Raw genomic sequence first — 22,450 nt, 5'->3', positions numbered from 1 at the left:
ACAATACCAAATAAAAATTAGGAAGGAAAACCTAGGCTTGGGGTGAGATGTCCACGTGGATGCCAGGAGACGACCCTCCTGCGGCTGCGCCTTGGACTTTCTTAGGAGGCATCGCAATTGTAGTCTTTCCGTCGTGGAAGCAGCTTTACAATTCCTTTTTCAAATTCCACTGTGGCTCCCTTTTTCAATAACTTGCACCGTCCATCGAAAGCAGTTTTAGAAGGCTTCCTCAAAGTAGGGAACTAAAAAGGGGGTGTTTCAAAATCTTTCATGACTAAGACCCATTGAAGCCATGGGGAAGGCTTAATGGCCTTTGTAAAGACTCGCACGAACGGGGAATAAAAGGTGTGGAATCCCTTATGAGGTCTTTTGAGTGGGAAAGGAAGGTGTCAAACGACCCTCAACATTCTCCTTTCTTTTACGTGTGGGGAAAGAAAAACAAGGTATGGGAGAGCTAGATGGGTTATTTTTGCATGGCCTAAGGGGGCCCTTAATGGGATTTAAGATCCGGGAAGGAAGAGACTTTAAGGTAACATATTTTGGTGGAAAAAGGACTTTATAAAGCTTCAAGGGGAAATTGAGGGGGGAAGGAAAAAGGGCTAAGGGGGGGGGGGGGGGGGGGGGCCTTAGGGGGGGAAATTCTAGGAAAAAAAGGGGTAGCCTTAAAGGCTATGTAAAAGGGGGTCTAAGGGGGATTTTAAAAAAAACACAGGGGAAAAAAAAACCTTTAGGTTAAAACCCTTTTATGGGGGAAAAGGCCCTAAGGGAGCCTTAGAGAGGAATTTTAGGGGGGGGTGGCATGGGGGGCATGGGGGGGGGCGGGGTAGTCCTAAAAAGCCATAGGAAGGGGACTTAAGGGAGATTTAAATCATGCAAGGGGGGGTATCAAGAGGCACAGGAAGGGGGGCTTGGAAAGCCCAACCTTGGAAGCTTCCAAGAAGCTTCCAAGGCTTCTTGAAGCTCCACATGGAAGGGAGAAAGGCATCGACGACAGTAGCGAACTCCCTTACTGATCTCCCGGTGATGATTAGCTCGACCTCTCTCCTCCAACTCATGGCAACGATAATGCCATAGCGTCAGACTCACGGTTCTTCCTCTCCCTTGTAGGGCTTCCGGCAGTTGCCATATCTTCAATCACTCCCTCCCTCACAAGTTGAACAGGGAGACTCGCTCTCTCCCTTTCTACAATAGGACGGCGCACCATGTCTTCTACCTGGCCTCCCTTCAGCCTGCGCCCCCTCAAATATATAGGGGAAGGGATAAGATTCTCCCCCCCCTTGCGTGTCGTCGGGCATGTACCATTGCCTAGGCAAGCTCCAGCAAGGAGCTTGCCTCTCTTGCTATTCCCCTCTTCCTCCAGCTCGACAGTCGGCTAGAGGAGAGGGGAAATTTTTTGTTGCCTTTAATTAAAAAATAATAATCCCTATGCCTATTAGAAGTAGTTCACACGTGAAAGGAGAAAAATAAAATTAGAACGTTACATTCTCTCCCCCTTGGAGGAATTGAGATGTCCTCATCTCGAGATAAACTGGGGATATTGATGGTTGAAAGTGCCTTCATCTATCCAAGTGGCATCCTCTTCGGGATAATCTTTTCACTGAACGAGACATTCTCTCAAGGTTCTGGATCTCAATTGTCTCTCCCTAACATCTAAGACCCTGTCAGGCCTTAGTTCAAGGACTCTTTGACTAGGCATTACAACTTGTTGGCCATCAAGTACATGGTTAGGATTAGGTACATACTTTTTCAATAGGCTGATATGGAATACATTGTGAACCTTTAGGTTCTCAGGGAGTTGCAGCTGCCTCTGCAAGAGCTGTATCCCACTTGGTGATCTAATCACCTCAATGCCCAAGAAATAACGTAGCTCTCCCAAATCCTTCATCTCAAACTTTTGCTTCAATAGCATTTTCACATGAAGGATATCTTCATCACTGTCACCTGTCATAATCAAATCATCAACATAAATGACAAGTAGCATAATACATTTCTCTGTTTTTCTCACATAAAGTGAGAAATCTGCCTTGGAAATCTGAAAGCCAATAGTGACAAGATACTGCCCTATCTTGTCAGACCATGCTCTAGGTGCTTGCTTCAAGCCATACAAGGCTTTCTTCAACCTACAAACAAACTCAGGATGAACAGCATGCACATAACCTGGTGGCTGCTCCATATAGACCTCTTCTTGCAAATCACCATGCAAGAAGGCATTCTTTACATCCATCTGATGTAAAGACCATTCCTTTGATGCAGCCATAGCAATGAGTGCTCTTACGGTTGCCATCCTTGCAATCGGACTGAATGTTTCTTCATAATCAATGCCATATGTTTGTGCATACCCCTTGACTACTAATCTTGCCTTGTATCTATTCACAGAACCATCTGCATTGTGCTTCACCTTATAAACCCACTTACAGCCAATTGCATTCTTACCTTTAGGCAAAGGTACCAATTCCCATGTAGCATTTGCTTCCAAGGCATCCATTTCTTCATCCATGGCTTTCTCCCATTTTTCTTTTCCCATGGCTTGCTCAAAAGAAGTGGGTTCTGATTCCTGTATCACTTTGACCATATATGCATAGTGAATGGCTGTAAATCCATCATATTTCAGCCTATCCACAGGATACCTAGCTCTCGTAGACCTGCGCAAAGTAGGTTCACTCCCAGGTGCTCTCAAAACATCCCTGGTCTTCCTTACTCCAGGTGTAACAATAGACGGAATACCCAACTCATCATCAATGCTCTGTTCTGAGCCATTGGATTCACCATCCACATAAGAGTGACCTACATTTACATCAAACATGGGCTGATCTACCTTCTTTCTTCCTTTACGTGATACCTGCATACCACTATCTGCATTACTTTGAGAAGATTCTCCTGATCTCAATCTGCCTGTCCATGGCGAAGAATGTGAACCACTGCTAGAGGACGCTCCAGGTCCACTAATATTTTGTGACTGCTGCTGTGAATTCTGTGCAGCATTACCATTTTGTGCATCTACATCATCAATCACATTTACTGGTTTATACCAGCTACTCATCTCATCAAAAACAACATCTCTGCTCACTGTAAACTTACGAGTAGAAGGGTTATAGCATCTATACCCTTTTTGCTGCAGAGAGTAACCAATAAAGATGCACTTCTCAGCTTTTGGATCCAACTTGGATCTCAACTCATCTGGCACGTGTACATAGGCAATGCAACCAAAAATTTTCAAATGAGAAATATCTTGTTTCCTACCAGTATACCTCTCCTCTAGAGTCATTCCATGTATTGCTGCAGCGGGAGTCCTATTCATTATGTAGACTGCTGTAGCAACTGCTTCAACCCAATAAAAATCTGGCAAGTCTTTTTCATTGAGCATGGCATGAGATACCTCTCCAATATGCCTGTTTTTCCTTTCTGCAATTCCATTTTGTTGTGGGGTATGACTGCATGAATATTGCTGCTTTATGCCATGCTCCTGCAGGAACCTTGCAAACTCATTTGAGAGGTACTCTCCCCCTCCATCTGACCTTAGGCATTTTATTTGCAAGCCTGTTTCTTTTTCAACCATAGCTTTAAGAGTTTTGAAATGCCCAAAAACTTCACTTTTCTTTTTCATAAAATACACCCAAACTTTTCTGCTATAGTCATCAATAAAACTGACAAAATAATGATAGCCTCCAAGAGATGCAGCTTTAGTAGTCCACACATCAGAGTGGATTAATTCCAATGGCTTCTTACTCTCTTGAACATGTCTAGGAAATGGTTTCCTTGCCTGTTTTCCAAACTGACAGGCTTCACATACCTTATGCATTTCTGCAACCTTGAATTTTGGCAATCCTGCAACAATATTTTGGACCTGCATTGATTTAAGTCGCTGTACATTAACATGACCAATGCGTTTATGCCAGATATCAATATCTGCAACTACACCAGTCCCGTGAGCAAACATTGCTGCACTCAATTCAGACATGTCTGCATCCAATGTAAACATTCTGCCCTTCTTCTTTCCTTTTGCTATCAAGCGACCTTTATTTTTCATATCCTCAACAAAGCATCCATGAGGATTAAATCTGACCTGCAAGCCCTGCTCAACCATTTGACCAACAGAAACCAGATTCTTGGTGATATTTGGGACATGAAATACATCAGATAGGTATTTCTTTTTTCCATCCTGCATAGACAAAGGAATTTTTCCAATCTGCACAATAGGATGTGCAGTATCATCACCAGTCTCCACAAATCCTGGTTTTTCCATTTTCCTTGCATCCTCCATCCATTCTGCATGACCTGTCATGTGGTTTGATGCACCTGAGTCAACATACCATACATCAACCATAAACAAGTTCTCATTTCTGTCATCACCCTGTCTACTAGAAGATGCATAATTCCCTTGTTGCAGTTTTCCATTCATGATGTCATTCTGCTTTTTATAGCAGTCTTTAGCCATATGACCCATTTTACCACAGTAGTAGCATTCAACATTACTATTTGCATTTTGGCCTCTTTGCCATCCACCACGACCTCTTTGGCTCCCCCTGCCTCTAGAGTTACCACGTCCTCCTCCATAGGACTGGTTTTCTTGAGTTTGCTGCATATTTTGATTTCTACCACGGCCTCCAAATTGGCCTGCTCTACCTCTGCCTCTACCTCTTCCAGCATTTGAGTAGAAGACAGCTTCTTTTGAAGGTCCTCCTGAAGAAGATGCACCACCATTTCTCTGCTCCTCAGAAATTCGAAGAGCAATCAACTCCTCAAAATCAGGAAATCTTTCACGAACTGAAATGGATGTCCGAAACTGTGCATAATCCTTTCCTAGACCATTCAAGGTCACGGAAACTAAATCATCATCTTCCACTGGCGACCCAATGGAAGCAAGTGCATCTGCAATCTTCTTCACCTTCATGTGGTAGTCATTGATGCTCATATTTTCTCTTTACACATTATGCAACTCTTGCTTGAGTTGCATTTTCCTGGCTTGCGTATTTGTGCTATATATTTTTGACAAAGTATCCTATGCCTCCTTTGGCGTACTTGCATCCTGAATATGCACAATCATAGAATCTGAAATGCTGATAGACAGCCAATACATAACTTTCCTGGCTCTCTCATGCCATGCTTTAAATGCCTGCATTTGCTGTTGATTGGGAACATCAGGAAGAACTGGTTCTTCTTCATTTCCTGCAACAAATTCCCAATATCCTTTTCCCATAAGGAAATTCGTCATTCTAAACTTCCATGCTTGGAAGTTGTTCTTGTCAAGCTTTTCAGTGACAATCTGTGAGAGAGAATCAGATGCCATTACAGAATACTGCAAAAAATTCTGTCACTGCAAAAAACACAACTTCACCCTCACAAGGGCAAATCTGCAAAACTAGCGAAAGTGGTATTTGACCACACAGTCACTTCCTAGTGACGATTTTGCATAAACAGGAACCAAGGATGATTCTGAAACTCCCAATGTCTCTGCGCACAAGCATACGATGCAATTTCTACAGTAACTTTTTACTGACCTGTAGAACAGTGGTCGCACAGCATAAAATAGGGTCTTATCCTGAGTGCGTGTAGAAAACTTCTGCCTCCAAAACAGGCCCCGAAATGGCCTCAAATCAAAAAAACAGGGTCGCCAAGGGCTAAAGCCTTCTCCCGCAGCGTATTCTGCCCTCTTGCTTCACTGCGAAGGGCGTCTCAACCTGAGACAATGCACTCCTGCACTTTCCGGCTGTGCTACCTGCAGAGATCTGCTCCCAAAACAGAAAATGAAAGCAACACTGCTCCTCTTACCAGAACGCCGCGAGCTTGGCTTGCTTTCTTGAGCTCCTTACCACGAAGAAGGCTCTGATACCATGTCAAGATTGTGGGAGAGAAGGAAGGAGTCTCACTTGAAGCTTTCTTGCTTGCACAATGGGGGAATACACACAAAGGTGGAGGCTGAAAACAGTTTTCCTCTTCTTAGTTGTGTAAGCCAAAAGAACTCGCATACAAAGAAATAGAAGAACCCTATATATGGGTCTCAACCAAACTCAACTAACTAAAGTGGCATACTAACTAAGCCACGAACTAGAGTAGATAAGGATAGCTGTCATCTAGCTATTATTCATGGGCGGTGTACCAACCGCATCTACAACTGACAAGCCAGTGACATAAATGCACAACGGTCACCCTGGCATATCACGAGTGGAGCTCGATATCTCAACACAAGAATGAGCTTCTCATTCACTTTTCAACTTTATATACAAAAACCTAAATCCCTTTTGGGCGGTCATCCCCTTTTCCCCTTTTTTACATGGCCGGCCGTAGCTTAGGCCCTTTTTCCCATTGTCCTTCTATCTTCCTAGATTCCTTTCCACCGCCCGTCTACATTTACAAATTGCACGGGTGAGAGCCCGGCGCTCTTTTACAAGATTTCAGGGTGCGCCTTTTTATTTTAAAATGCGCCTTTCCCCTTTTGTATTTGCCTCGGACTTTTAAGGTTGCCCTGGCGCTTTTGGCCTTTTCTCCTATTCTTTCTTCAGTCGGGCTACCTTTTTTCCGCCTTTGCCTTGCGTCTTTTTTATTTTCTTTTTCTTTTTTCGTGTTGGGGTTAACATTACCCCCCTCCTAGACGAGTGCCAGTCCCATGGCACTCACCGTCGTAGGTAGCAGGCTGTAGCATGCACCGAAGATGTGGGTGACAAGGACGTCGGTGGTTTCCATGGAGGAGTGTTGGTGGTGGTGTGGTAGAAGGTCCTGGGGGCCTGTTGGTGGCCAAGGTGGTTGGTGGAAGGTTGTTGGAGTTGGGGGTAGGGCTATTTTGTGTTGGGGATTGCATTGATGGCCAGCACAAGTGTTGGTTTGTTGGGGATTCGGCACATGATGATCCCTTGCGGGCTTGTCGGATAGTAAAGGATAAGCATTCAGAGTTGGGTGTTGATGAAGATCGAATGACACTTTTTGTGGAGTCTTCAACACCTGCAATTTGAAAACCTCTCGTGTGGTCTCTCCCTAAGGGGTAGTGCTAGTCTTCTTATCGTGCACAAGACATATTTGATTAGTTTGGGGGATAGGTGGAACTCTAAGCAAGCCTAGAGTATTGTCCTGCACTTGAGAACCCAAACCGTGTATAGGTTATAGTGTGAATATTAAGTGTGTACACGTGTATATTTAGGTATTACTTAGTTAGAAGACTATCGGCCTAGTTCCTTGTATAGCAATCAGTGAAGCAAGGGGCTAAGTTGATGGAAAAATTTGTCGATGAAGATGGGGAGTACACTTGAAGATTACTTGAGACATCATTATGGTCTTGTCAAGGCCATGTAGCATAAGTGAGCTCCTTGATGTCTAGCGCTTGGTAGCTAGTGACTACTTATAGTGCGTGAAAGGTATGGTGTACTTTTCCATTGTCTTTCATGCCTTGCTTACCACTATGGATTGTAATGGCATTGAGATTAGTGCAAAAGAATTGTGGAAGTGGTTCAGGGTGACAGGTCTAACCATAGGCGAGGCGAGCTCCCTAGGTATGTCCTACCCTTAATGTGCCCTGAACAATCGTGGGGGATGTACAAAGGGCTAGGGGATTAGGGACAGAGCCAGCCGACCAAGGTTACTAGACGTATGCATTGTGTATGCCGCAACTATAATAAACTAGTGCAATGCAAGGAGACATCACTTATTTGAATTCTATGGTGTTGACTAGACATTTCTCACCTGCGCTTGATTAGCTTTTTTCTTTTGCTAAAGGCATAGCATATATTAAACGCAGATATGATAAGTTCATACAAGTCAGGATATGTCAACACTTAACAAGTCGGGAACACTCAACCATTTAAAGACAAAAAGTACTGGCCATTTATCCTTTGATAAGCCCCTTATGCATTATGGCCTACTCGATTTGTACGAGGTGGGGCAAGTTTGGATGGCCAAGTGATTGTGGCTCTGCTGGTGTGGGACTCCCGTGGGGGTGAGCAGGGAACATGTCGGCCAGGATATGAATGGTGTAATCCCGGCTCGCTACCGTCTCTAGAATTTCTTTAAATAATTCATTAAATTCTTCTCTTTCTCGAGCTGCCCTTTCTACCTTTGAGTGTCTGGGGCCTGAGCGGGAGCTGGGAGTGCGTACTACTAGTGCTGCGGCCTGTTGCGAGTTTTGAGTCTCGACTTTCTTGACTCGAGGGTTCTTCGGCCTTCGCCTTGGGCAATGTCGCTTAGGGCCCCGCTTCTTGGCATACCTCTTGATGGTGGTCACATAGCGCTCTGGTGGAGGGGCGCATGCCACATGCTCCCGCCTCCTGCGAAGAGCCTCTTTGCAAGCCAACTCTCCATGATTCTCCATGCGTTCCACCAAAAAAGGAAACCTGCAAGGTACGAACCAAGGGTTAGACCTTGATACAGGAGACAACTGTTTGCATGGAAGGGATTTTAGTGTGGTTTATGAAGCGCATATGACAAGAAGGGGAGGGGTGAGGCATGCGGTGTTTGTTGTAGGGGAATGGTCCCCATGCTGATGTTTGCATTGCCTCCAGTCATTAGCGGATATTAGTTTATGCTAAGTCGCGTGGACTGGTTGTCGTGGAGTGGGATAGGGTACATCCTCGGGAGGATAGACCAAAAGGGAAGAAGGTGTATAGGAAGGGACTATACCCTGTCTACACCATCAGAGTTGTTGGTCAAGGCCTCCTATGGCGGCAATATGGGTTGCATGCCCTTCACTTGGAGGTGGGGCTGGTCACCCGACTTTTAAAAGTGTGATGTGAGGAGGACCTGAGGAGCTTAGCCTGTCAAACCCGACTCTTCTCCCTGCGCTTGACTATCATTGCTTGTGTGTGTTGATATTGTTTATACATGGTGACACACAAATCAGTGTTTATTTATATACATATCTATGAATCCATGTCACATCACGAGGATAAGAACCAAGTGTAGAACTCGGGATTGTACCGGAGCGTGGCACACGCATCCAGTATTCGTGGCAGTTGACTTAACATTGATAGATATTTTGCCACGTCGAGTAGCATAGAACCTTGACGGAGTCTACTGGCAATATGTAACTCCTCCTCGGTGAGTACCTTATCAATCAAAGGGCCCTGTAGCCTAGTCCCAGCCAAGTCCGCACCCCGAATGTCAGTAAGCACTCGAAGGGAAGTTGGTGCCACGTAGGTTGGGTCTCTTTGAGACCGCCATTTGGCCAATCGCTCTTCTGAGACCGTCATGATGTGAGCCCCTAGTTCGGCCATTACAACACGGCTTTCGCATCAATGCTGCTCAAATTGACTCTGGCCTGCTGATAGTTGCTTAAGTAGCTCTATGTCTACGAGATTCGGTCGGCAGAGCACTTCATTGAACGTGACAGTTAAGCACAGTTCCTCAGCCTCCTTCTTGGGGATGAGTCGCATCTGTTCATGCAGGAGTCTATCGTAGTTCCCGTTAAGATGTTCTTGTTCTTCCCATGATAGAGGAAAGGTCAAGTAATCTCCAAGCTGCTCCTTGGGGATCGTGCCCACGTCTGCAAGGACGTAGACACGCGCGACCACTTTGAGCTTAGCCTCCAACTCAGTTAAGCATTCTGCAACACTTCTATGTTCAACGAGGGCTTGCTCGGTTGCTATCTCATGCAAAGTTCTAAGAGTTTCCTTAGGCTTTAGCATGGCTGGGGGCTCAGGCCTAGATGAGCAAGATTGGTCTACACTAGGTTTTCTTATGCTCTTGGGGTTCTCATGTTTCTCTTGAGGTTTTGCCTTTATTTCGTCATGGTTCTTCTCGGATGTGACTGGTATAGATTTATCACCCTATTGTGACCGCGTTGTATCCACTCTTGATTGATCAATGTGAGTTCTATTGTCAGTGGACAGAGTGTTGCAAGCAACTGTTGATAGCAACGGTTGCTTTGGTTTCTCAGAACACACGGATGTGTCTGAGGTTTCACCGCTATTAGGAGAGGCATATGTGGGTTCATTGGTGGATGGACTCAATGCTTTATTCATCAGCTCTCTCGCGCCCTTCGTCTCAATGTTCTTGGGGTCCACAACCACTTGCAATTGTTGTTGTTTTCTCTACTTTCTCCTCTTTTTCTTGGTCAATGAAGGTGCCTCTCTTGACGACTCAGGACCCTGGGGTATATCGACCATTGATGTGCTTGGCCGGGCCTCAGCATTTCCCTTCTCTAGTGTGTCCTTATGGGACATAGCCGTGGTTTGCTGAATAGCCTTGCCCGGTTGTGAGGGCACAACTGCCGCCCTTTTCGGAGAGTCTAGCTTTTCAATCAACTCCCTTGCGTTTGACTCCTTCGTCCTAGGCTTTAGGCACTTTGAAAGTGCTGGAGTTACCGAGGGATTTGGTTGCGACACCTCCTCCACAGGTAAACTACTAAGGATATGTTCCACAAGGGGCTTCGCAGCCAAGGGCTGTGACTGCTGTGGTCCCGGATTGGAAGTAGTAGCAACTAGTTCAGTGGGCTGGCTACCCTTGGTGGATTGTGGTGTCAAGTCCCTAGGGCGATCAGAAGTGGTTGTGTCTTTCGTTGGCCTTTGAGCACTCATTTGTGTAGACCAAACATGAGCTGATCTAGTCGCATTAGGTGGCTCAGGCATATCCTTGGGTTGAGAGCTACAGATGGCATCATGTCCCACCTCTTTGACGATCGGAAGCTTAGATGGAGATAGAGATTGGAATTGAGCAGTCGCGCTTGACAACTGCTGTGGTGCTTCCTGTGTCTGTTTGGGAGAAGAGGGCGTAGGAGATCTAGGACTCTTGGGTGGACTTGGCACTCGCTGAATGAACTGCTCGAGGTTACTAGACGATTGTGCCATTTGCTTTGTTGAGAGATCAGCCTTTCCTTGAGCAATGTTGTGCCTATGATGCTTGTTCTCCCCTTGGGGAATCAAAGGCTTCTTGGGCGCTAACGATTTTTGTGCCTGCTCAATGGCTACGTATGACATCTGTCTATTTAGCATGCTAGGCTGGGGCTCCTTCCTTCGAGTAGCCATGTCTGGTTTCTTGCCTTGAGACCTAGGGTTTCTCTTAAATTTCCTCCTGTGCCATGCTTTTGAGGCACTCTGGCCTTCAGCTGATAGAGGCGGTTTAGCAGGGGGTTTTGGTATCCAAATCCATTGGTTGCCTGCATAATACCCTTGAGCACGAAGCAACGCTTTGGATATCCATCGCGGCGTTGTGCTAGCTCTCCATCGATGCCTTAGTCCATAAGGCTTGGCTTCTTTCGTGGTCTTCTACGATATTTGTGAGTCCAAACCCTGTCCTTGGCCTTGTCTCTTGACCTTCTTGTTTCCGGCATGGCCTCACTCATTGGTTCTCGTTGTTCGACCTGTGCTTGTATCAACTCTTCCAACAAGTCCTTGCCCTCGTTTGTAGGCGTGACTGTTATGTCATCACCTTCAACGAGTCATGTGGAAATGATCACGTAATTATTATCTAGAGTTAAACAAATTGGCATAAACCTAAAACTCCTAAACCACGGAGTACTCGTTTAGAATGAGTTAAATTCCAAGAAATTCACTAGGAATTAATGCGTAACCTAATCGTTACGTATTGCTAAAATTGAAACTCCTATACCCTAAATACTTGCCCACTTTCATCGAAATGTAGGGACAGTGAAACATATTTGGAAAGTGAGCTAGGGTTTGTCCCTAAGAATCTTACAAGATGGAACTTGGAACCCTAGGTCTAACGATGTCAGCCTAATGTAATCAGGAACAGATTGTTTCGTGAATCCGTTCAATGAGTAGAATAAGTCTCATAGTTTGATGCGACACTTGTGCAGCAAGTGCGGAGTCATATGATATTGTGATTGGATCACAAGGGAATTGCCAAATTCTCGCAATGAGGTTGGTAGGTCCTTACGCAAGTTATCTTGCAAGAGGATGAATAATCATCCTAATTTAGTATCTTTCTTGAGTAAAGAAGATTGATTGGAAACTAAAGACCAGCCGATAAACTGAAATAACCGATGAATTTAAGGTTTGACTAAGTTGGGTTAATAGGGTACGCCCTAGCCTAAGATATAGGGGATCTTGCCAAGTTGCAAGTCATCCCGGATCGAGTGTTGGATGCATTCGAAAGGAAGGATTCATTCCTTAGCAGTTTTCCAACAAAAATGATCAATGGAAATGTTTGTGCTTGCTACAGATTTTAGAGCACTGTTTGGTTTTGTTTGATCAATGAATTAAAAGATAAATGGATATCTATACTTCAGGTTGAAGGCCTGAAGGGAGAGGCAGCTTCAGTTACCCCTGACTGCCTGCCTGACCCTAACCAAAGGGGTTGTTAACCGCACCAGGAAAGTGGACCGAACCCGCCGTGAGAGGTCTCTCCGTTGAGCGCTACTTGGAGTAGGAGGATGCTTGGGTGCTAGGGGGGGCTCTGGCCATAAATCCCTCACCGTCCGAGCCCTGCACAAGAGGCTAATGTGACTCCGGATTGGATCTCGAGGCCCACGTACTAGTCTATGGGAAAAAACTTGGATTGGTAATCCCTGTGGATTGTTGGATAGCCTTCGGGCAGATTCTGGATAAGCCTACGGGCTGGAATTTTTGTATTTCAAAGATAAATATGATAACCTGTTAATAAGGAACTTGTTTGACATTGTTTTTCTATGTCAAGTGATATGATTACGTAAAAGAACCAGTATCTAACTGGCTAATTAAAGAAGCTAATTGATACATGTCCAACTAATGTGTTAGGTAATTAAATAACTAAAACAACCCAAGGAAAGTGCGGAGGATGGGCCATAGGTCCGTCCTACGGATGGGTGGTCCCGGTTGGTCGGAAACTTTTTTCAAATCATGTTGGACAGCAGGAAGCTCGTCAAAGAACACGAACAACAAAAGTGTTGACCTAGAGTTATGATTGATCCCGATTTACGCTGTTTTAGGGGAACGGAATGGGACTATGCCTTATGGCAGAGAGGTTGAGCCTTGCATCCCTCTTGTTTCCCATTCTCCTTGAACCAAGTGCAGTGTGAATCCACTTTGGACCTGGTGTTTCTGCGTAAAGTAGTTTGCTTGGGTCCGACGCTAGTTGCCGTTAGGAAATGACCAATAAGGAAAACCCTAATTCAGGTCGGTCCTAGGTGGGAACGGCCGGAATACTTCCGCTACGTTGCAGACGTGGAAAGCCCTAGATCGCAAACCTCGTAACATTCCACAGGAGTGCCGGGCGGAGCTTTCTAGACATCCTTTGTGATGGACTACTAAGACATGTCCTGAAGATACAAGTGGACACATTACAGTTGGTATCAGAGCCAACCAACAACAGAATTGTTTTTATGAAATCTTAATAAGATAAAGTAAAGAAAATGTTGTTGTCCAAACATTTCCTTACTTTCAATGTTGTCTTGTAGAATTATGAAGCGTGGAACAAGTTCTTAGTGTTGCGTGTCATGTTTATGACTGCGATGCATTCCCCTGATTATCGACAAAGGGTTGAGATGATGAACATCCTAGAGCAAATCTATAATCCATCGCCCTTATACATGGAACGAAGATGGACGGGTGCCTTAGAAATCTACTATATAGCTGCCCACCGGTTTGCTTATCTACAAACCAACCTAAAGAGGATCAAGTGGTTGAAAGACGTGAAAATCGTGAAGCTGTTCATTTTTGTGGAAGCTCACGTAAACTCAACTTTACATATTCAAGGTTGAAGGGTTGAGATGAACTCATATGTATATGAGGAAGTAACCCGTGTGATCCCCGCCAACAGGATTAAAGTGTTGGGGTGCCAGGAGAAGACTAGGTTCCAAAGGAAAGGATACCCTGAACTTCCAATGACTTACCGATTCCTGAAGATCCACGACCCGAAACCATACTATTATACAGTTCCTGTAGATAAATGTAATACAATGTTGTTCTCCCCAAACTAAATGTAACAGTTGGCTTATCATTGCAAGAAATGTTGTATTCCGAAAGGGCTATGCCCATATAAATACAAATAAGATTTCTTTTTATCAATGTCTGATTGTGCATGAGAATTGATAAAAAGTTAAGAGGTTAGATTGCTTGGGTGATAGCGAAATTAAAAATGTAATATAAATCAATAACGATTACCGTGTAATAACATTAAGATACCTTTATCCAGGCACAACCCCAGGTACAGGTTCCTAGTTTGCCTCCTACATCAAGTACTGCTGTAATCCAGGAGAATTTTGATGGGAGAGGTAGGTCTGTCCAAGCAGATGCTGAAATTTGGATTGAATCCATGGAGGATTACTTCGAAGCAGCCGGTACTACACCCGCCAATCAGGCTATGCTCGCCAAGCTAAAGCTCACCGGTGAAGCCACGCTTTGGTGGAAGCAATGGTGCAGGGATTAAGGGATCGGGGAGGGATCCATTACCTGGGAGAAGCTGAAGAAAGCCGTGCAGGGAAGATACTTACCACCTGCATATTGCACGCAAAAAATGAATGAGTTCTATGAGCTAAAACAGTTGGGGCTCACTCTTGACGCATACTACTCTAAATTTGTCTCACTTCTTAAGTATGCGCTACAGATGGACATGACATAGCAAGTGTCCAAATTTTGTGCTGGTTTAAATCCACCAGTAAATACCTGTCTCGAATCTATGCGTCCACCAGATCTTTAGGACGCTCTCATTCGAGCTGCGCCTATAATTCAGGAGGTGTAGGCTAGACCAAGGGGTAACAAAACTTGGTCTTATAATGACTCGAACAAAGGAGCATTCAGACCTCAAATGAAGAGAGTTCAAGGTCATAATCAAGGACAAAGAAAGAAAGCAATGACTAATAACGTCAACAACTTTGTTCCTACTCAAAGTAATGGTCGAAATCTCCGTTATTTCCACTGCAACGAACCCAGTCTCTTCAAGAGGCAATGTCCCAAGCTTGGTGGAGGACATCGCCAAGCACCTTTCCAAGGAACGGGCCGTGGTCAAGGAGCCGCTACCCGAAGCAGAGGAAGAACCACCTACATTGCCAATAGGCAAATGTGAGAAGAAGAAGAAGAAGAAGATCCGACCATGGAAGTGGAGTTTGAAAGGGCGACAGTCCATGCCACTCTACACAAGAAAGGCCCGAATCACCAGTTCTCGATGATTCAGACGCCGTCGAACAATCAAGGTAAAAGTTTCAAGACCTTGATTGATTGTGGCAGTAAACATTCCTTTATCTCACCGGCTTGTGCAAAAAGATTAGGAATAGCCAAAGTAGAAGCATCTACCTTGCTTGTGGAATTGGCAAATGGTTGTGAGGTTACTTGTACCAGGCAAACTGCTAAGGTGGAATTCTTTCTGGGAAGAAATAAGACTTCGGTTAAATGCAGAGTCATGAATTTAGGTATCCATGAGTGTCTACTCGGAATGGATTGGCTTAAGCCTAATGATGCCCACATTCATTGTGGAAAGGGCCAAGTTTCCTTTTGAAACTCTGAAAGGGAATTAGTCACAACTCAAGGTGAGGCTGAAGTGCCAAAAATTCAATTGGCCAAAGCATCTCGGATCATAAAGGGAGTCAGAAAAGGATTACTTGTCTATTTAATTAAGCTCAACATAACAAGTTAGATCAGAAGCAAGAGTCTAGTGAAGGACCTTCTTGGCTAAAGGAATATGCGGACGTATTCCCTGAAGAGTTGACAGATGTCCCGCCTCAAAGAGAAGTGGATCATGAGATTAAGCTAGTACCAGGAGCTGCACCAATTGCAAAAAGACCTTATAGAATGTCTATACCAGAAGCAATTGAGCTGAAGGAACAACTCAAGCAACTGCTAGATCAGGGCTACATCCAGCCTAGCAGTTTACCATGGGGAGCTCCAGTACTATTCCAGAAAAAGAAAGATGGGACACTTCGACTATGTATTGATTACCGATGGTTGAATCAATCAACGGTCAAGAACAAGTACCCTATTCCTAGAATAGATGAGCTTTTTGATCGTCTTCAGGGTGCAAAGATCTTCTCCAAGATTGACCTCAGGTCAGGTTACTATCAGATAAGGATCAAGGAACAAGATATCCCCAAGACGGCCTTCAATACAAGATATGGGCACTTTGAGTTCCTAATTATGTCATTCGGACTTACGAATGCACCTGCCACCTTCAATAGGTTAATGCAGGATCTCTTTAGGCCATATCTTGATGATTTCGTGCTCGTCTTCTTCGATGACACTTTAGTCTATTCCAAACAGGAAGAAGATCATGAATCCCAACTTCGGATTGTCCTTGAGAAAACGAGGGCGCATAAGCTGTATGCTAAGATGAAAAAGTGTGCATTCTTCAAGCATCAGATTGAATATCTGGGATTCATAGTATTAGTAGATGGAATCTCAATGGACCCAGCCAAGGTCAGAGATGTGCTAGAATAGCTAATACCAACATCTATCAAAGAAATATGCAACTTTCTTGGATTGACAGGATGGTATAGGATTTTCATAAAAAACTATGCTTTGATTGCAGCACCTCTGACGAACTTACTGAAGAAGCAAGCTTCCATTGCGTGGTCAACTCCCGAACAAAATAGCTTCGACAAATTGAAGCAAAGTTTGGTATTAGCACCTATCTTAAAACTTCTAGACCTCAATAAGGAGTTCGAAGTAGTAACTGATGCTAGCACACTTGCCTTGGGATGTGTGCTCATGCAGGAAGGTCATCCTATAGCATACTCTTCAAGGAAATTGAAGAGTCATGAGAAGAATTATGCTATGCATGATCTAGAATTGCTAGCTGTCATCCATGCTCTAAAACATTGAAGACACTACCTGTTGGGTAACAAGTTTACCCTAGTGTGACTGATCATAAGATTCTCAAGTGGATCTTTACCCAGAACGAGCTCAACATGAGGCAACATCGGTGGATTGAAGTACTGGAGGAATATGACTTTGAAATCAAGTACTGACCAGGAAAAGAGAATGTAGTTGCCGATGCACTCAGTCGCAAGGCATTCCTTAATTCTCTAATCTTGTAGAATCCATCAATAGCTAGATCTCTAGCTTCAAAAGTATCTATGCCAAACAATCCAATACTTGAGTTAGCTAGAGAGGAAGCATGCCATGATCCAGCCTATCAAAAGATGCTAAGGGAAATCTCTATGAAAGATTAGGATCAAAAGTTGCAAGCTAAGTATCATGAATTCTCTATTAATAATGGACTTGTCTACTATAGAACGAGGTTGTGTATACTGGAAAGTCAATCACTTAAGTAGAAAATATTGTGGGAAGCTCATGATTCCCCTTTTGCAGGACATCCTGGCTATGCCAAGACTCTTAATGCAGTTAGGAAGAGCTACTATTGGGAGAGGCTTAAGGGTGACGTTCTCAAATATTTCACCGAGTGTTTTTCTTGTCAACGTATCAAAGCCAAACATGTCAAGATGCCAGGGAAGCTACAACCGCTTGACATTCCCCAAATGAAATGGAAATTCATCAGTATGGATTTTGTTATAGGGCTACCCCAATTCCAGGGAGGATACAACTCCATCATGGTTGTGGTTGACATGCTTACTAAGGTTGCACACCTTATTCTAGTAAAGACAAACTATAAAGCCTTAGACATTGCAAGATTGTTTATCAAGGAGATATTCAAGCTACATGGGCTACCAAGAAGAATCATTAGTGATCGTGATTCTCTCTTCACATCACACTTCTGGAGAGCCATCTTTGAAGCCATTGTGACTCAACTCTGCTTTAGCACCGCTTACCATCCCCAATGAGATGGCCAAACAGAGCGAGTAAATCAAAACCAACAAAGAATTCAGATGACCCCTTTCCAAGCATTGTATGGTCATGACTGTCGAAGTCCCCTAAACTTCTTAGATCCAACCTTGAGGTTTGAAGCTTTAAGGCAGATGTTGGAAGAGATGGATGACCAAATAAAGTCAATAAGACAGGACATCTAAGCTGCCAAGGATAGTCAGAAGGCCTATGCGGATTTGAAGCATCAAGATAAATTCTTCGAAGAAGCAGACATGGTCTTCATTCGCGTATGCCCTAAGAAGAGTTCCCTATCCTTAGGTGATTGCAAGAAGCAAAGTCCAAGGTCTTGTGGACCGTACAAGGTCCTCAAAATGCCTAGGACCTAATGATGGATTGGACATGCTGTCCAAATATGGGATGACAGGCTGTAAGCCTATTTCAGTTCCTTTGGAGCAGAATGTGAAGCTGATTGCAGATGCAGGTGAGCTTCTGGAAGACCCTACTATGTACAGACGCATAGTAGGAAGCTTGATTTATATGACTATTACCAGGCAGATTTGAGCTATGCTGTTGGATTGGTAAGTCAGTTTATGCAGGCTCCAAGGAAACCGCATTTGGATGCGGCTAGACGCATACTCAGGTATGTGAAGTCCACATTGCAGTATGGACTATTTTATGAGACTGGGGTTGAGATACAGCTGCATGGATACACTGATGCTGATTGGGCTGGTAGTATTTCTGATAGACGATCTACCAGTGGATATGTGTTCTCTTTTGGGAGTGCTGCAGTCACTTGGAGCAGCAAGAAACAGCCTACAGTTGCCTTGTCGAGCACATAGGCTGAGTACAGGGGTGCAGCAATGGCTGCATGTGAGGTAGCTTGATTGCATAAGCTACTTTATGATATGCATCAGTCTACAGATGGGCCAGTTGTCATTTATTGTGACAACATGAGTAGTATACACGTGGCAAATAACCCAGTCTATCATGCTAGAACAAAGCACATTGAGGTGCATTATCACTATGTGCGAGAGAGGGTTTTATTAGGTCTTATTGATCTAGTTTATGTCAGCACAGAGGATCAGGTAGCTGACATATTTACGAAGGCATTGGGCGCAGAGAAGCTGCGCAAGTTCAGAGACCTGCTTGGTGTGCAGGAATTGGGATTGAGCTCGAGGGGGAGTGTTGAGATATCGAGCTCCACTCGTGATATGCCAGGGTGACCGTTGTGCATTTATGTCACCGACTTGTCAGTTGTAGATGTGGTTGGTACACCGCCCATGAATAATAGCTAGATGACAGCTATCCTTATCTACTCTAGTTCATGGCTCAGTTAGTATGCCACTTTAGTTAGTTGAGTTTGGTTGAGACCCATATATAGGGTTCTTCTATTTCTTTGTATGCGAGTTCTTTTGGCTTACACAACTAAGAAGAGGAAAACTGTTTTCAGCCTCCACCTTTGTGTGTATTCCCCCATTGTGCAAGCAAGAAAGCTTCAAGTGAGACTCCTTCCTTCTCTCCCACAATCTCCTTATGTGTGGCCAAAAGTAGCTCTTCTCTTCTTCTTCTTCTTCTTCTTGTTCTTGCTTGCTTGAGCTTGTGCTTGAGAGAGGGAGTGTGAGAGTGTGAGGGAGTGAGTGTGTGAGGGTGAGGGACCGAGGAGGAGAAGCTCTCCATCTTCTCCTCTCTTCTTCTCTTCTCTTCTCTTCTCTTCTCTTGCTTGCGGCAATGGAGCTTGGAGCATGGAGCTTGAGGATGGAGCTTGCTTGAAGCTTGCACTTGGATCGTGGAGCTATCGGAGTGTGCGGGAGAGGAGGTAACTCGAACGGCATCAAGGTAAGCTCACTACACCCGTAGATATGGATGGCGCGTCGATTATGTGAGAGGTAGCCATTAGTGCTCGGCTTGGAACACTTGAAACAATAAGCGGTCCGAGGGTCTTGGCGATTGAGTGAAAGCTCCCACAAGTATGCTACAGGATGACTTTCTTGCATGAGCACACATCCTAAGGCAAGTGCGCTAGCATCAGTTACTACCTCGAACTCCTTACTGAGGTCTGGAAGTTTTAGGATAGGTGTTGATACCAAACTTTTCTTCAATCTGTCGAAGCTAGTTTGTTCGAGAGTTGACCATGCAATGGATGTTTGCTTCTTTAGTAAGTTCGTTAGAGGTGCTGCAATCAAAGCATAGTTTTTTATGAAGACCCTATACCATCCTGTCAATCCAAGAAAACTGCAGATTTCTTTGACAGATGTTGGTATTGGCCATTCTAACACATCTCTGACCTTGGCTCGGTCCACTGATGAGATTCCTTCTACTGATACTATGAATCCCAGATATTCAATCTGGCATTTGAAGAATGCACACTTCTTCATCTTAACGTACAGCTTATGTGGCCTCATTGTCTCAAGGACAATCCGAAGTTGGGGTTGATGATCTTCTTCATGTTCAGAATAGACTAAAGTGTCATCGAAGAAGACAAGCACGAAATCATCAAGATATGGCCTAAAGATATCCTACATTAACCTGTTGAAGGTGGCATGTGCATTCGTAAGTCTGAATGACATAACTAGGAACTCAAAGTGCCCATATCTTGTGTTGAAGGTTGTCGTTGGGATATCTTTTTCCTTGATTCTTATTTGATAATAACCTGACCTAAGATCAATCTTGGAGAAGATCTTTGCACCCTGAAGACGATCAAGAAGCTCATCTATTCTAGGAATAGGATACTTGTTCTTGACAGTTGATTGATTCAACCCTCGGTAAAATCAATACATAGTCGAAATATTCCATCTTTCTTTTTCTAGAACAGTACTGGACCTCCCCATGGTGAACTGGTAGGACGGATGTAGCCCTAATCTAGCAATCCCTTGAGTTATTCCTTCAGCTCAATTGCTTCTGGTGTGGACATTCTATAAGGTCTCTTTGCAATTGGTGCAGCTCCTGGTACTAGCTTGATCTCATGATCCACTTCTCTTTGAGACGGGAGTTCTGTCAACTCTTCAGGAAATACATATGTGTATTCCTTTAGCCAAGAAGGTCCTTCACTAGACTTCTGCTTTTGATCTAACTTGTTGAGCTTAATTAAGTAGACAGGTAGTCCTCTTCTAACTCCCTTTATAATCCAAGATGCCTTGGTCAATTGAATTTTTGGCTTCCCTACTTCTCCTTGAGTTGTGATCAATTCCCCTTCAGAGTTTCGGAAGGAAATTTGGCCCTTTCCACAATGAATGTGGATGTCATTAGGTTTAAGCCAATCCATTCCGAGTAGACACTCATGGATGCCTAAATTCATGACTCTGAATTTGATCGAATTCGTCTTTCCTGCTAGAAAGAATTTCACCTTAGCAGCTTGCCTGGTACAAGTAACCTCATGAACATTTGCCAATTCCACAAGCAAGATAGGTGCTTCTACTGTGGCTATTCCTAATTTTTTTGCACAAACTGGTGAGATAAAGGAATGTGTACTGCCACAATCAATCAAGGTCTTGAAACTTTTACCTTGATAGTCTGATGGTGTCTGAATCACCGAGAACTCGCGATTCCGCCGTTTCTTGTGAAGAGCGGCATGGATTATTGCCCTTTCAAACTCTACTTCCATGGTTGGATCTTCTTCTTCTTCTTCTCACATTTGCATATTGGCAATGCAGGCGGTTCTTCCTCTGCCTCGAGTAGCGGCTCCCTGACCACGGCCAGTTCCTTGGAAAGGTGCTTGGCGATGTCCTCCTCCAAGCTTGGGACATTGCCTCTTGAAATGATCGGGCTCATTGCAGTGGAAACAACGGACGTTTCGACCATTGCTTTGAGTAGGGACAAAGTTGTTGACATTATTAATCCTTTCTTTCTTTCTTTGTCCCTGATTCTGATCTTGAACTCTCTTTATTTGAGGCCTAAATGTTCCTCTGTTTGGGTCATTATAAGACCAAGTTTTGTTACCTCTTGGTCTAGCCTACACCTCTTGAATTATAGGGGCAGCTCGAATGAGTGCGTCCTAAAGATCTGATGGGCGCATCGATTCGAGACGGGTATTCACTGGTGGATTTAAACCAGCACAAAATTTTGACACCTGCTGTGTCATGTCCATCTGTGGCGCATACTTAAGAAGTGAAACAAATTTAGAGTAGTATGCGTCAAGAGTGAGCCCCAGCTGTTTTAGCTCGTAGAACTCATTCATTTTCTACATGCGATATGCAGATGGTAAGTATCTTCCCTGCATGGCTTTCTTCAGCTTCTCCCAGATCCTTCCGTGATCCCTTGATCTTTGCACCATTGCTTCCACCAAAGCCTGGCTTCACCGGTGAGTTTCAGCTTGGCGAGCATAGCTTGATTGGCAGGTGCAGTACCGACTACTTCAAATTAATCCTCCATGGATTCAATCCAAATTTCAGCATCTTCTTGGACGGCGGACCTGCCTCTCCCATCAAATTCAGGCGGCTTATTTTGCTTGAGAAGAAACTTCTTCTCCTGGATTACAGTAGTACTTGATGTAGGAGGCAAACTGGGAATCTGTACCTAGGGTTGTGCCTGGATAAAGGTTTCTTAACGTTATTACTCGTTTAATCGTTATGATTTATAATTCATCTCCATTTCAGCTATCAACCAAGCAATCTAACCACTTAACTTCTTATCAATTCTCATGTACAAACAGATATTGACAAAAAAAAGTCTTATTGTATTTATATGGGCATAGCCCTTTCGAAATACAGCATTTCTTGAGATGATAGGGCAATTGTTTACATTTAGTTTGGGGAGAATAATGTTGTATTATATTTATCTACGAAAACTGGATAATAGTATGGTTTCGGGTCATGGATCTTTAGGAATCGGTAAGTCATTGG

Source organism: Lygodium microphyllum, chromosome 10, assembly GCF_053477565.2.
Source record: "Lygodium microphyllum isolate KBCC chromosome 10, Lygodium_microphyllum_v1.1.10, whole genome shotgun sequence".
In the NCBI taxonomy this organism is placed as follows: Eukaryota; Viridiplantae; Streptophyta; class Polypodiopsida; order Schizaeales; family Lygodiaceae; genus Lygodium; species Lygodium microphyllum.
Note: the sequence above shows the minus strand (reverse complement) of the source record.